Source organism: Heterodontus francisci, chromosome 18 (assembly GCF_036365525.1).
Source record: "Heterodontus francisci isolate sHetFra1 chromosome 18, sHetFra1.hap1, whole genome shotgun sequence".
NCBI lineage: Eukaryota > Metazoa > Chordata > Chondrichthyes > Heterodontiformes > Heterodontidae > Heterodontus > Heterodontus francisci.
The window spans coordinates 2,985,941-3,003,382 of NC_090388.1; positions in this window are offsets into that span (position 1 = coordinate 2,985,941).

The window sequence follows — 17,442 nt, forward strand, 5'->3', positions numbered from 1 at the left end:
TAAAGACGGATGCAAAGTATTCATTTAATACCTCAGCTATGCACTCTGCCTCCATGTGTAAATCCCCTTTCTGGTCCCTAATCGGCCCCACTCCTCCTTTTACCATCCTTTTACTATTTATATGCCTATAGAAAACTTTAGGATTTCCTTTAATCCTAGCTGCCAGTCTCTCTTTTTGTGCTCTATCTTTGCTTCTCTTATTTGCTTTTTCACTTCCTCTCTGGACCGTCTATATTCAGCCTGGTTCTCAATAGTATTTTCTACCTGGCATCTGTCATAAGCACAATTTTTCTTCTTTATCTTAATCTCCACCTCTTTTCTCATCCAGGGAGCTCTGGATTTGTTTGCCTTACTTTTCTTCTTTGAAGGAACATACCTTGATTGTGCCCGAACTATCTCTTCGTTGAAGGTAGCCCATTGTTCATCTACCAGTTTTCCTGCCAGCTTTTGACTCCAATTTATTCGCCCCAGCTCCATTCTTACCCCATTGAAGTTGGCCTTCCCCCAGTTAATTCTTCTTACCCAGCATTGCTCTTTGTCCTTTTCCATAGTCAGCCTAAACTTTATGATACAAATATCACTGTTGCCTAAATGCTCTCCTACTGATACTTGATCCACTTGGTCCACCTCATTCCCAAGAACCAGGTCTAGCAGTGCCTCCTTTCTCGTTGGACTGGAAACATACTGTTGTAGAAAATTTTCTTGAACACACTCCTGGAACTCTTGCCCCTCACTGCCCTTTACATTACTATTATTCCAGTCTATTTTTGGATAATTAAACTCCCCCATTATAACTACCCTATAATTTTTGCACCTCTCTGTAATTTCCTTGCAAATTTGTTACTCCATGTCCTTCCCACTAGTTGGTGGCCTATAGAAAACACCAAGCAATGGAACTGCACCTTTTTTGTTCCTTAGCTCTAGCCAAATTGATTCTGTCCTCAACCCCTCTGGGACATCCTTTTTCTCCAGCACTGCAATGCTCTCCTTAATCAATACTGCCACCCCTCCCCCTTTTCCCCTCTTTCCTGAACACCTTGTATCCAGGAATATTTAACACCCAGTCCTGCCCTTCTTTGAGCCAGGTCTCTGTTATAGCCACAACATCATATTTCCACATGGCAATCTGTGCCTGTAACTCACCAGTCTTATTAATCACACTCCATGCATTCACATACATGCACATTAACCCTGATTCAGACTTTATTACTTTCTCCTTTACTCTGACCCCACCTATTCCCTACTCTCATGCTATCTATCTCCCCCAATATTCTGTGCACCTTGGTATTCCTCTCTGATATTTGCTTCTGGTTCCCACACCCCTGACTAGTTACCAGTTTTTCATCCCTCCAATCTGAGCTCCCTCTCACATTCCCATCCCCTGACAATTTAGTTTAAACCCTCCCCAACAGCACTAGCGAATCTCCCTGCGAGGATATTAATCCCAGTCCTGCTAAGATGCAACCCGTCCATCTTGTACAGGTCCCACCTGCTCCAGAACTGATCCCAATGCCTCAGAAATCTGATGCCCTCCCTCCTACACCAGTTCTCCAGCCACGTGTTCAATCACTCAATTCCCCTATTCCTATATAAGGAGAGATTAGGTCAGATGACCAAAAGCTTGGTCAAAGTGGTAGGTTTTAAGGAGTGTTTTAAAGTATAAAGCAAGGTTGAGAGGAGGAGAGGTTTAGGGAGGAGATTCCAGAGCTTAGGGCCAAAGCAACTGAAGGCCTGGACACCAATGGTGAAATGATTAAAATTTGGAATGCTCAAGAAAACAGCAACAACAACTTATATTTATATAGCACCTTCAACGTAATAAAACAACCCAAGGTGCTTCACAGGAGCATTATAAAATAAAGTATGACACTGAGCCATAAAAGGAAATATTAGGTCAGGTGACCAAAAGCTTGCTCACAGAGGTAGGTTTTAAGGAGCGTCTTAAAGGAGGAGAGTGAGGTGAAGAGGCGGAGAGGTTTAAGGAGGAATTCCAGAGCTTGGGACCCAGGCAACTGAAGGCGCGGCTACCAATGGAGGAACGATTAAAATTGGGGAAGCTCAAGAGGCCAGAATTAGAGGAGTGCAGATATTTTGGAGAGTTGTGGAGCTGGAGGAGATTACAGAGATAGGGAGGGGCGAGGACATGGAGAGATTTGAAAACAAAGATAAGAATTTAAAATTGAGATGTTATTTGACCAGGAGCCAATGTAGGTCAATGAGCACAGGGGTGAAATGGGAACAGGACTCGGTGTGAGTTAAGACACAGACAGCAAAGTTTTGGATGACCTCAAGTTTACAGAGAGTAGAATGTGGGAGACCAGCCAGGAGTGCATTGGAACAGTCAAGTCTAGAGGTAACAAAGGCATGGATGAGGGTTTCAGCAGCAGATGAGCTGAGGCAGGGTGAAGTCGTGCCCAAACTGATGAAGTACTCGCCGGGATTTGTGATGGGGATCATGAGGTAACTGCACCAGATAAGATCAAAATATACTGACTTAAATTTAGTGTGAGGTTAAATGCCAGAAACAAGTGCATCCTCTTAATAAACCTTTCAGCAAAGTGATGGAAGGTGTCGTCGACAGTGCTATCATGCGGCACTTACTCAGCAATAACCTGCTCACTGACGCTCAATTTGGGTTCCGCCAGGGCCACTCAGCTCCTGACCTCATTACAGCCTTGGTTCAAACATAGACTAGAGAGCTGAACTCCAAAGGTGAGGTGAGAGTGACTGCCCTTGACATCAAGGCAGCATTTGACTGAGCATGGCATTAAGGAGCCCTAGTAAAACTGAGGTCAATGGGAATCAGGGGGAAAACTCTCCCTTGGTTGGAGTCTTACCTCGCACAAAGGAAGATGGTTGTGGCTGTTGGAGGTCAATCATCTGAGCTCCAGGACATCACTGCAGGAATTCCTCAGGGTAGTGTCCTAGGTCCAACCATCTTCAGCTGCTTCATCAATGACCTTCCTTCAATCATAAGGTCAGAAGTGGGGTTGTTCACTGGTTCAATGTTCAGTATCATTCACAACTCCTCAAATATGGAAGCAACCCATACCCACATACAGCAAGACCCAGACAATATTCAGGCTTGAACTAATAAGTGTCAAGTAACATTTGCGCCACACTAGTGCCAGGCATTTACCATCTCCAAAAAGAGAGAATGCAGCCATCTCCCCATGACATTCAACAGCCTTAGTATCGTCGAATCCGCCACTATCAACATCCTGGAGGTTACCATCGACCAGAAACTAAACTGGACTAGCCAGTTGCTACAAAAGCAGGTCAAAGGCTGGGAATTCTGCAACAAGTAACTCACCTTCTGACTCCCCAAAGCCTGTCCACCATCCACAAGGCACAAGTCAGGAGTGTGATGGAATACTCTCCACTTGCCTGGATGGGTGCAGCTCCAACAACACTCGAGAAGCTCGACACCATCCAGAACAAAGCAGCCCACTTGATTGGCACTCCATCTACAAACATTTACTCCCTCCACCGCTGATGCACAGTAACAGCAGTGTGTACCATCTACAAGATGTAATGCAGTCACTCGCCAAAGCTCCTACGACAGCAACTTTCAAACCCACGACCTCTACCAACTAGAAGGAATATGATGACTTTGCACATTTACTTCATCATTCATATTCAAAATAGATTGTGTGGAAATATTATATCTGGAATTATCATATTCCAAACTCACAACTTCTACTATGTAGAAGGACAAGGGCAGCAAATACATGGGAACACCACCACCTGCAAGTTCCCCTCCAAGCCACACACCATCCTGACTTGGAACTATATCACCGTTCCTTCACTGTCACTGGGTCAAAATCCTGGAACTCCCTTCCTAACAGCACTGTGGGTGTACCTACCCCAAATGGACTGCAGCGGTTCAAGAAGGCAGCTCACCACCACCTTCTCAAGGACAATTAGAGATGGCCAATAAATGCTGGCCTACCCAGTGACACCCACATCCCAAGGATGAATAAAAGAAATAACATTAGGATTGAAATAATTGTCATAAAATTGAGGGTGCCAACTGATACAAGGACTGAGATCTGAGAGGGATGCATCAGTTGGAATGAAGAAAGAAAGAAAATACGTGCATTTATATAGCACCTTTCACAAACTTAGGATGTCCCAAAATGAAGCACTTTTGTTGTGCTGGCACTGTTGGAATGTAGGCAATGCAGCAGCCAATTTGTACACAGCAAGCTCCTCCCACAAACAGTATGAGATAATGAGCAAGTATTCTGTTGACTGGAGATCTGAAGGCGGTTGTATCTTAAGGCACTAACTGATATTAGAATTGAGATCCTGAGAGGATTAGACCAACTGAGTAGCTGACTGGCTGGTGGTTGGGGGGGGAGGGGAGCGTGCAACAGGGGGAGTGGGGTGGCTGGATGTGAGCGGCTGAATGCGCTGTAAATTCCATGTAATTTGCACCATGTCAGTATGAGGCAGGATTGTTGCAGTTGAATTCTAGAGGAGCAGAGTTATAATGGCTACACAAAAGCAAAATCCTGTGAATGCTGGAAATCTGAAATAAAAACAGCAAGTACTGGAAATACTCAGCAGGTCTGGCAGCATCTGTGGAGAGAGAAACAGAGTTAACATTTCAGTTTGATGACCTTTCATCAGAACCGAGTTATGATAGCACTGTCAGCTTGGCTCAATTGTAGTACTGCCACCTCTGTGTCAGAAGCTTGTGGAATTCACTCCATGACTTGCACATATTGTAGAATAATGTACATAAACTGTTGCTGGGTAGATTATGCATTTAGACCTTAAGCATCATTATTACATGATTGCCTTTAAGAGTGATGTCCCTTTAAGATCTTAATATGCTAATGAACTGAGTACCAGGATGCAGTCATGTGACTACAAGCCTGAACCACTCTGCAACTGTAACACCCTGAGTAAGGTTCTGTAAATAATTTGCTCTTTACTGTATATAATAGTCTCACTGTAAATAAACCTGTTTGAGATCTTCAACCAACTGGACTCCAGACATCTCATTTATGTTGCATCAGACAACATAAAGAACTCTTTACAATCATCACAGGATGTGATGTCATGAGTCTGTATCTCGTGCTACTCGGTGTTCATGTAGATACCCTGGTAAGAAAGCCCCTGTAAATAAACTCCTGTTACTTTGAGCCAGAGTCTACATTCCTCATTCAATACTAATAGCACATTGACAAGATAGTACATGGTGGCAGTGGTAAAAATGACTTTCCCAGCAGAAAGCAGAAGAGATCGAAGACTTTAAAGAAACATGGAAAAATCAATTCCCTTACCAGAAAGCTTTGAACGAACAGCGGGGCCCAACCAGGCCGAAGTGTGGCCGCGATAGATTCAACAGGTACCATTCCTCGCCAGGTTTAACAGCACGATTGGACAGAGAACAGGTCAGTGTTCTGCTTTACGCCATGGCAAACAATGCAGACAACATCCTGACTACCCTGGGGATCAATGAAAAAGGAACCCCATACAGCGAGCTGATTAAAACATTAGAAGGTTACTTTCAGGTTAGGAAAAATGTAATCGTGGAGAGAGCTACGTTTAACAGGTGCACTCAAAAAGTAGGTGAAAGTATTGATTCATTTATTAATGACCTGTATAAAGTAGCAGAGGATTGTGACTATGGGAGTCTACGAGAGGAACTGATTCAGGACAGAATAGTAATCAGGGTTATAGACAAAGCGCTGTCAGACCAGTTTCAGTCAAAAGAAGATTTGGACTTTGTAAAAAGCCATTTTATTGAGCAGGCAGACAGACTTACGGAAGAGAAATCAACTATTAGTTCGGGGGGGATCGGGGGAGCCCAGCCTGGGAAATTCAGGGATCAGTCAGGTCAATTGAGAAAACAGGGAGAAATGGCACAAGAAAGCCCGAGAGGCAGGAAAAACACCTACAGGCAGCAACACGGAATTGCAGTAGGTGTGGCCAGGAGCAGCAGCAGCGGGAAAATTGTCCAGCCCGGGAAGCTGAATGTTTCTGGTGTAAGAGAAAGGGGCACCTTCAGCAGGTCTGTCACAAATGCTGCAGACTGGAAAAAGACAGAGGAAATAAAAGAGTTAAACAATTAATGCTCCCTTCTTTGGGTACAGGGGAAAAAATGAAGATTGTTGGGATGCAGAAATTCTAGTGGGAGAAAATAAAACTAGTTCTGAATTAGATATGGGAGCAATGGTTTCTATCCTGTCTGATCAAATACCTGGGCTGAGCAAAGAAAGGCTTAGGAAAACCAACAAAAATTTATATGTAGGAGGAATCCAGTTGAAGGTTCTGGGAGAAATACAGACAGCAGCCAGTGCCCTTATCCAATAGGTACGAGGTTCTGGCTCCCAGTGTGGACAAGGACACGGACTGCAGGGAGGATGAGTAAACTGACCACAGCACCGTGGTTCAGAGCGCCATTCAAGTGGGGGGACAAAAAAGAAGTGTAGTTGTATTAGGGGATAGCATAGTTAGGGGAACAGATACTGTTCTCTGCAGCAAAGACAAGGAGTCCTGAAGGCTGTGTTGCCTGCCTGGTGTCAAGGTTAAGGACATCTCTTCTGGGCCAGAGAGGAACTTGGAGTGGGAGGGGAAGGATCCAGTTGTCGTGGTCCACACAGGTACCAACGACATAGGTAGGACTGGGAAGGAGGTTCTGCTGAGGGACTATGAGCAGCTTGGGCTAAATTAAAAAGCAGAAACACAAAGGTAATAATCTCCGGATTACTACCTGAGCCACATGCATATTGGCGTAGGGTAGACAAGGTTAGAGAGGTAAATGTGTGGCTCAAAGATTGGTGTGGGAGAAATGGATTCTGAATCATGGGACACTGGCACCAATACTGGGGAAGGAGAGAGCTGTTCCATTGGGACGGGCTTCACGAACCATGCTGGGACCAGTGTCCTGGTGAATCGTATAGCTAGGGTTGTAGATAGGACTTTAAACTAATAAGTGGGGGGGGAGGGTTCAATTGAAGGGAAGTTTAAAAAATCAAAAAGAAACGAGAGAGCAGATGTGCAGGGTAGTGAAGAGGTACACGGTAATCAAAGTGTGACGGGAAGGGGCAGAAAATATAGCAGAAGAGTGCAACAGAAATTAGAACCAGAATGAGTAATAATGGTAAAAAGTCAAAGCTTAAGGCTCTTTATCTGAATGTACGCAGCATTTGTAACAAGATAGATGAGTTGACGGAACAAATAGAAATAAATGAATATGACTTTATAGCTATTACAGAGATGTGGTTGCTGGGTGACCAAGTCTGGGAACTCAATATTCAAGGGTATTCGACTTTCCGGAAAAAGAGGCAAAAAGGAAAAGAGGTGGGTAGCTTTGTTAATAAAGGAAGGTATCAGTGCGGTGGTGAGTAGTGATATAGGTGCAATAGATCATGATGTGGAATCATTTTGGGTGGAAGTGAGGAATAGCAAGGGGAAGAAGTCACAGGTGGGGAGTCATCTATAGGCCCCCAAAGAGTTGCCTCACTGTAGGACAAAGTATAAATTGGGAAATAATGGAGGTGTGTAAGAAGGGAGCTACAATTGTCAAGGGTGATTTTAATCTGCATATTGACTGGACAAATCAGATTGGCAGAGATAACATGGAAGATGAATTTGTAGAGTGCATCAGGGATTGTTACTTTAGAGCTAAACGTTGCAGAACCTATCTGGGAACAGGCTATTTTAGATCTAGTAATGTGTAATGAGGTAGGATTAATAAGCGATATCGTAGTTAAGGATCCTCTAGGGGGATAGCGATCACAACATGGTAGAATTTTAAATTCAGTTTGAGGGTGAGCAACTCGGGTCTCAAACCAGTGTCCTCAAATTAAACAAGGGCAATTACAAAGGTATGAAGAAAGAGTTGTTTAAAGTGGGCTGGGAAAATAGACTAAGGGGAAGTTCAGTGGATGAGCAGTGACAGACATTTAAGCAGATATTTCATAACACTCAGCAAAAATGTATCCCGGTCAAAAAGAAGGACTCGATGAGAAGGATGAACCACCCGTGGTTAACAAAGGCGGTCAAGGAGAGTATCCAATCAGAAACTAAGGCATAGAAAGCGGTGAAAACTAGTGGTAGGCCAGAGGATTGGGAACTTTTGAGGAACCAGCAGTGAAGGACTAAAAAGCTAATAAAGAGGGAGAAAATTGATTATGAAAGTAAATTGGCAAGAAATATAATAACAAACAGCAAGAGCTTCTATGCGTATATAAAAAGAGAGTAGCTAAAGTGAGTGTGGGACCCTTAGAGGATGCGACTGGAGAATTGTTAATGGGGAACAGGGAAATGGCAGATAATTTAAATCAATATTTTGCATCGGTCTTCACGGTGGAGGACACTATAAATATCCCACAGATATCAGATAAGTAAGGAGCTAATGGAAGGAAAGATCTTGTAACAGTCTCTCTCACGAGGGACAAAGTATTTGACAAACTAATGGGACTAAAGGCAGGCAAGTCGCCAGGACCTGATGGCCTGCATCCAAGGGTTTTAAAGGAAGTGGCTGCAGAGATAGTGGAGGCATTGGTCGAAATATTCCAGAACTCACTGGATTCCAGGAGGGTCCCAGCGGATTGGAAAACCGTTAATGTGACGCCCCTGTTGAAGAAGGGAGGGAGACAAAAAGCAGAAATCTATAGGCCAGTCAGCCTAACATCAGTCGTTGGGAAAATGCTCGAGTCCATTATTAAGGAAGAAATAGCAGGACATTTAGAAAAGGTTAACGCAATCAAACAGAGTCAACATGGTTTTGTGAAAGGGAAATCATGTTTGACAAATTTGATAGAGTTCTTTGAGGATATAACAAGCAGAATTGATAAAGGGGAACCGGTAGATGTAGTGTATTTGGATTTCCAGAAGGCATTCAATAAGGTGCCACATAAAAGATTATTGCACAAGATAGGAGCTCACGGTATTTGGGGTAATGTATTAGCATGGATTGAGGATTGGTTAACACACAGAAGACAGAGAGTCGGGATTAATGGGTCTTTTTCAGGTTGGAAAGACATAACGAGTGGAGTGACAAAAGGATCAGTCCTAGGGCCTCAATTATTTACTATCTATATTAATGACTTGGAGGAGGGGACAGAGTGTAATATATCCAAATTTGCTGATGATGCAAAAATAGGTGGGAGGGCATGTTGTGATGAGGACATAAGGAATATACAAGGGGATATAGATAGGTTGAGTGAGTGGGCAAAAACTTGGCAAAAGGAGTTTAATGTAGGGAAGTGTGAGGTCATGCACTTTGGTAGGAAGAATCAAAAGGCAGACTATTATTTAAATGGAGAGAGACTCCAAACAAGTGCAGCACAGAGGGATCTGGGTGTTCTTGTGCATGAAACACAAAAAGTTAGCATGCAGGTGCAGCAAGTAATTAAGAAGGCAAATGGAATTTTGGCCTTTATTGCTAGGGGATTGGAGTTTAAAAATAGGGAAATCCTGTTACAACTGTACAGGGTGTTGGTGAATCTGCACCTGGAGTACTGCGTACAGTTTTGGTCCCCGTATTTCAGAAAGGATGCACTGGCATTGGAGGCAGTTCAAAAGAGATTCACTAGGCTGATTCCTGGGATGAAGAGGTTGACTTATCAAGAACGGCTAAACAGGTTAGGCCTTTATTCATTAGAGTTTAGAAGAATGAGAGGTGATCTTATTGAAACGTACAAGATTCTGAGGGGGCTTGACAGGGTAGATGTTGAGAAGATGTTTCCACTGGTGGGGGAATCTCAAACTAGGGGACATAGTTACAGAATAAGGAGACACTCATTTAAAACTGAGATGCAAAGGAATTTCTTCTCTCGGAGGGTAGTGAATGTCTGGAATTCTCTACCCCAGAGAGTTGTGAAGGCTAGATCATTGGAAGTATTTAAAGAGGAGGCAGATAGATTTTTGAAATATCGGGGAGTTGAGGGCTATGAGGAGCTGGCACAAAAGAGGAATTGAGGTCTGGGGCAGATCAGCCATGATCTTATTGAATGGCGAAGCAGGCTTGAGGGGCCGAATGGCCTACTCCTGTTCCTATTTCTTATGTTCTTCTGTTCTCAGAAGCAACACCATCTCAGAAACCCTATATGTTATTCGGAACCAAGCCTGTTCGTTCCTTAGTAAAAAAGCTTGCCTAACATTACAGGTATTACACAGAGTGGAAGCAGATCATTCCAGAAAACTCTTCATTGGTGGTCTCAATACTGAAACAAATGAAAAGGCACTTGAAGCAGTGTTTGGCAAATATGGAAGATTAGATTAGAGATACAGCACTGAAACAGGCCCTTCGGCCCACCGAGTCTGTGCCGACCATCAACCACCCATTTATACTAATCCTACACTAATCCCATATTCCTACCAAACACCCCCATCTGTCCCTATATTTCCCTACCACCTACCTATACTAGTGACAATTTATAATGGCCAATTTACCTACCAACCTGCAAGTCTTTTGGCTTGTGGGAGGAACCCGGAGCACCCGGAGAAAACCCACGCAGACACAGGGAGAACTTGCAAACTCCACACAGGCAGTGCCCAGAATCGAACCCGGGTCCCTGGAGCTGTGAGGCTGCAGTGCTAACCACTGCGCCAAGTCCTGCTGATTAAAGATCGTGAAACAAATAAGTCGAGGGGTTTTGCTTTCATTACCTTTGAAAGCCCAGGAGATGTGAGGATGCAGCCCAGGATCGGAATGGGAAGCCTTTGGATGGAAAACCCATTAAGACAGTGCAAGCTACTAGACCAGCATTTGAAAATAGTAGACTACGTCGACCACGTCCACTACCAAGAAGCCATGGTCCTTCTAGGAGGATTCAAGAGGAATGAGAGGTTCCCCCAAAAAAGGTGGGCACGGTGAGTGGATTCAGGAGAAAGAAGAGTCATAACTTAAGAGGAAGGTACCAGAGCTAAAAGGCCCCTTCCTTCGAGGGAAATGCAAAGTGGAGTAATGGGGGGGGGGGGGGGGGGGGGGGAGGGGAGGAAGTGGCTCAAGAGGACCTCCTTCACACAAAAGGGATGGTTATGGTTTGCCTCCATCTTGCAAAGAGATGATGCCATCCAGAAGAATTGATAAAAGATCAATTGAATCAGCTACCAAAGAGAGCTGATGAACCTGTGACACAACCAACAACAGATAACCCAGACAACAGTGAAGAGAGAGAACATGAGTCATCTGATAATTCCACTCGCACACAGGAAAGTGAGGAAGAAGGACTGAAAGACTCAATACCCCAAACAAGTGAAAGAAGAACACGCTGTGGCAGAGTCGTGAGAACCCCTCAGCATTACAGACCTGATGAATGAAGTCAGGGCCTTGGGGGAGATGCAGTATAATGCACGTAAGCTGTTGCTGGGTAGATTATGTATATAGACCTTAAGCTTGTACCCCGTGCTGCTCAGAGAGTGTTCATGTAGATACCCTAGTAAGAAGATCCCTGTAACTAAACTCCTGTTACGTTGACCCAGTGTTTGCTTTCCTCATTCAATACTAATAGCACATTGACGAGATAGTACACATATAATCTCGGCTGATACTCCCACGAGTACTGTGGGAGTGTTATCCTTCAGCTGAGATCCAGGATGAATGTTGAAGCTCCCATGAAATTATCTGAAGAAGAGCAGGCAAGTGTCCTAGCCAACATTAGAAGCAAAATACTGCAGACGCTGGAAATCTGAAATAAAAACAAGAAATGCTGGAAATACTCAGCAGGTCTGGCAGCATCTGTGGAGAGAGAAGCAGTTCTGAAGAAGGGTCACTGACCTGAAACGTTAACTCTGCTTCTCTCTCCACAGATGCTGCCAGACCTGCTGAGTATTTCCAGTATTTCTTGTCCTAACCAACATGATGTCCTCAACGGACAGCACTGATACAGATTAACTGATGACTTGATGTGAAGAATACTTTCAAGAAAAGAGCCTGGATTAAACATTGCCGTAATGATCATTTGTACTACTTGATGAACAATGAACTAATGAACAAGTGCTGCTGAAATATGTTATTGTAAAAATGACCACCGTGTGGCAGAGGAACTATAAGTGAGAAGCTCACTATTGAGGATTGATGTTCTGTTCTTTTGCTGCTGTTTCTCTTTATTGCAGGCTGAGGATTTTGTGATGACAGAATCCTGCTAGAAGATCAACAGAGGGCAGATTTAAATGACGGGCGTGTGGTGCACAGTGCACATCGTGGTAGGCAGGTGTAGCATGTAACTGTCTGCTTGTCTAAACATATGTCAGCCTTCCATCTTCGAGTAAAAAAAAGCTGTCTCCAAATTGAGCCCAGTGCTCTGTGCTGCATAATTAGATCATTAGGAAGAGAGCTTACATATAGGCCTCTCCCCTCTGCCCCATTGCAGCCTTAAACTGAATCATGATAAAGGAAGGGACTTTTGTAGTGACAAAGGGAAGGAGAAGTTGGAGGAGAAGAACATAGCAGGTCACTGGGAAATCTAATTATAAACCAATCAGATATAGACATAGTCCTATCATTTCCCTTCCAAACATTCCAGTTGGGATTCATTTCACTATCTTCTAAGAGCACTGATCTTTAGCCATACCACACACATCTTCACAATGGGCATTCAAAACTCCTAGACAGCACTGTCTTGCCAATCTTCTCCAAGCACATTCTGTTACCATATACAGGGCCACTCTGAGTGCATTCGAACCCAATGCTGCATCCAACTGCAAGCTAACAGCATCACTGTCAACAATAATAGGGCTGATTTTGACTTTGGGTAAGAGAATAAAACAGATTATATGGGATTAGACGCCCATTATATATCACTCCCAATTTCCATTTCCATTGAAGTGAAACGGGAGAGGTTCGTAATGGGTGGCTGTCTGATATCGCCACTTTTACACGATCACTGAAAGTCAAAATTACTCCCAATATGTGGTCTAAAGCAGGAGACTTCATGTACTATCCGTTATTCATCATGCATCTCGAAGAACTGTGTACAAGTGTTGACTGGATACTCAGCTCATAAACATTCATTTTCACAGTATTCCCTCAGTACTGACCCTCCGACAGTGCAGCGCTCCCTCAGTATCGAGCCTCCGACAGTGTAGCACTCCCTCAGTACTGACCCTCCCAAGTGTAGCACTCCCTCAGTACTGAGTCTCTGACAGTGTAGCACTCCCTCAGTACTGACCCTCCCAAGTGTAGCACTCCCTCAGTACTGAGTCTCTGACAGTGTAGCACTCCCTCAGTACTGACCCTCCGACAGTGTAGCACTCCCTCAGTACTGACCCTCCGACAGTGTAGCAGTCCCTCAGTACTGACCCTCCGACAGTGCAGCACTCCCTCAGTACTGACCCTCCGACAGTGTAGCACTCCCTCAGTACTGACTCTCCGACAGTGCAGCACACCCTCAGTACTGACCCTCCGACAGTGTAGCACTCCCTCAGTACTGACTCTCCGACAGTGCAGCACTCCCTCAGTACTGACCCTCCGACAGTGTAGCAGTCCCTCAGTACTGACCCTCCGACAGTGCAGCACTCCCTCAGTACTGACCCTCCGACAGTGCAGCACTCCCTCAGTACTGACCCTCCGACAGTGTAGCACTCCCTCAGTACTGACTCTCCGACAGTGCAGCACTCCCTCAGTACTGACCCTCCGACAGTGTAGCACTCCCTCAATACTGACTCTCCGACAGTGCAGCACTCCCTCAGTACTCACCCTCCGACAGTGTAGCGCTCCCTCAGTACTGACCCTCCGACAGTGTAGCACTCCCTCAATACTGACTCTCCGACAGTGCAGCACTCCCTCAGTACTCACCCTCCGACAGTGTAGCGCTCCCTCAGTACTGACCCTCCGACAGTGTAGCACTCCCTCAATACTGACTCTCCGACAGTGCAGCACTCCCTCAGTACTCACCCTCCGACAGTGTAGCGCTCCCTCAGTACTGACTCTCCGACAGTGCAGCACTCCCTCAGTACTGACCCTCCGACAGTGCAGCACTCCCTCAGTACTGACCCTCCGACAGTGTCGCACTCCCTCAGTACTGACCCTCCGACAGTGTAGCATCCCTTTGGATCCACTCCATAATTCATGAAAGCCGCTTCTCAAATCCCTATTGCTGTGCAAATGACCTCTAATCACTGAAGTTTCTTCACCACTTCTATCTCCTCACCTTCACTATTCACCTATATCACTCTGTGATGCTCAGAACCTTCATCCTTCATCTTTTAGCAGCTGTCAGTGAACCCCCAATAGTCAGGCCCTTTACTGAGAGAGAAATAATTCGCAATGCAGTCAGTTGCACCTTCAGGCACATTGCTGTTATTGTCTCTGCTTCCCATTTTGTCTTTCTTACCATATAGTACTTGATCACATTGAATAGGGTGGGTGACCAGATGGGCTCTTGTTTTGAGTTTTTTGGAGATGTTAAACTGAGGCTCCGTTTCTCCACTAAGGTGGTCACTATTCAAGGAGCAGGGGAGTTCTCCCCAGTATCCCAGCCTATATTTATTCCTTAACCAACACCTGGATGATGTGGTCATTTATTTTGTTGCTGTTCTGTGGGTAAATCCTGTCTAAATTGGTTGCTGCTTTTCTTACAACAGTGACTACACTTCAAAAGTATTAAATTGGCTGTGGAGCATTTGGCTGCCCTAAGATTGTGAAAACACAGTAATGTAATGAGACAATGTAAGAAAAAAATGCACCACATTGCATAGCACATTTATTTTTGGTATCTGATTTCAAGTTGTTAGCATCAAAAAGGAACATTTGAAGACATTTGGAAAGAAGTTCCATTTGTATAATGACTTGAACAACCTCATGAAATATCAAAGTGTCTCACAGCCAATGTGTTCACTTGGTTTGTTTTGTATTTGTTATTATGTTGACAAATGCAGTAACCCATTTGTGCTGCACAATCCCAAAACCAAGTGCATAAAAGGTGTGATAAGCTTTATGGAACATTAAATGTTGGTTGGACACCAGGGAGAAGTCTCAGCTCCTTCAAATAGTGGCCATAGGATCTTTTACATCAACTTGAGAGGATAGATTGCACCTCAGTTTAATGTCTCCTTCAGAAGACAGTGCAGCATTTAGTCAGTACTGACCCTCCGACAGTGCAGCTTCAGTACTGCCCCTCCAACAGTGCGGCGCTCCCTCAGTGCTGACCCTCTGACAGTGCGGCACTCCCTCAGTGCTCCCTCACTACTGCCCCTTTGACAGTGCAGCACTCCTCAGTTTTGCCCCTCCGATAGTGCAGTGCTCCCTCACTACTGCCCCTTCGACAATGCAGCCTCAGTACTGCCCCTCCAACAGTGTGGCGCTTCCTCAGTGCTGACCCTCCAACAGTGCAGCACTCCTTCAGTGCCGACCCTCTGACAGTGCAGTGCTCCCTCAATAGTACACTGAGTCAGGCATGTTGTGGGGTTGAACCCATGACTTTACTGACTCAGGGGTGAGAGTTGCTTCTTACTGCGCTACAGCTGACAACCTAATTTAATGAAATTTTATCCTTTAATCTATTGATCTGAGTGATGTTGATTTAAATGTATCAATTGCTGTAATACTGCATATCTGTTATCAGAGTATGAGATATGAATCTTCTGTGTGGAGGGGAGGCGGGGACGATGGTGAATGGCAGGGTAAGCAGCAATCGCTGCTGAAGGTCAATAGGGAGATGAAATGTGGCTCCAACAGAGTTAGTACTGGATTCGAGCCCACATCACAGACATATCTCTGTAGAGGCAAAAGGAAAGAAACTGTGTGCAGATGGAGCCTGAAAGCCCTTCAGTAAAATTCTGAATATAATCAGGCTTCTGGAGAACACTGAAGGTTATATAGGATGCAGATATCTACCCCGTCTCTTTATTTTGATACAGCTTTTTAATCAGAGGATTAAATGGTCTCTTGTTCTTTACCTAACACTAATAGTAAAACAGCAAGAACAATTTGCATTTGAATAGTGCCTTTAACGTAGTAAAACATTAAATAAAGACTATATTTAATGAAAAGCAGAAGATTGCAGTGCTGGAAATCTGAAATAAGAAAGAAATTGGCTGGAAAACATCTGAGCCTTTCCAGAGACAGAGAAATGCTTCTGGTCCTCTGAACTCATGAACTCCTTCTATAGTGTGTTCGTGAGTGTGTGTGAGAGTGTGTGTGAGAGTGTGTGTGTGTGTGCATATTTGTACATATATATATATTATATACTATTTTCATTTAAGAAATTGTGATAACTTATAGCAAGTAAACTTCGAAAGTACAATTTCCAAGGTAGTAAACCCAGCAAATCAATGTTCAAAGAACCAGCCTTGTTAAGTTCTGATGTTTTTCTCTCCTCAGGTGCTGCCACACCTACTGAGTATGTCCAGCATTTTCTGTGTTTATTTCAGATTTCCAGCATCCACAGTGTTTTGCTTCTGATAAGAACCCTTTTTGTGAGCTACTCTGTGTTGTTCTGCTTTGTGAACATGACAATCAGCCATCGTAGCCTCAAGCACAGACTGAGTATGTCATTGCCACTTCCTCCTGCTGCTCAGTTCCTGCAGCAATGTGCTTGAAATGGTATGCTTCCCAGTGCAGCTTCTCCCTTCAGACTTTAGTTTTAGAGATACAGCACTGAAATAGGCCCCTCGGCTCACCGAGTCTGTGCCGACCATCAACCACCCATTTATACTAATCCTACACTAATTCCATATTCCTACCACATCCCCACCTGTCCCTATATTTCCCTACCACCTACCTATACTAGGGGCAATTGCTAATGGCCAATTTACCTATCAACCTGCAAGTCTTTGGCATGTGGGAGGAAACTGGAGCACCCGAAGGAAACCCACGCAGGGAGAACTTGCAAACTCCACACAGGCAGTACCCAGAATTGAACCCGGGTCGCTGGAGCTGTGAGGCTGCGGTGCTAACCACTGCGCCACTGTGCATGTACATGTAAAATAAAAGTTGCTGTTTAAGGAGGGACGCACCACTTTTAAACTTTATAATTTATAATTCATGCTCACAAGCCAAGTGAGTTGCATTGTCTCATTGGACTCCTTCTATTGAATTTCAGCCTTGTACAGCTCCCTCCAGGGTCCAGGATTATTTCATACAGATAATGGATAGAGTTCCAGATTTAAAACCCATCATTCTGCCTGGTGCTGACACGTACAACCTTATATACTCTTTGTGTAGTTTTCATCAAAGGAAGCTCTCTCCCCCACTATCAACAACAATTTGGCTGAGATCTGTCTTAATAATGCTTTTTATCAACCTTTCATCCTATTTCTGCCCGACAGACAGAGATCTGAAATGAAAATGTACATTTTAAAAATGCCAGACTGACAGGATGATTAAGGGAACTGTATTTTGTTCCTCGGTGCAGATTCCAAAAAGGCTGACAATTTATCAGCAAAATTGATCCTTTTATGTAGCTCTCTCTCCCTCCCGCTGTCAACTTTTTGTGTTACTGCACCATCAGAAATACAACAAAACAAAAATGATGA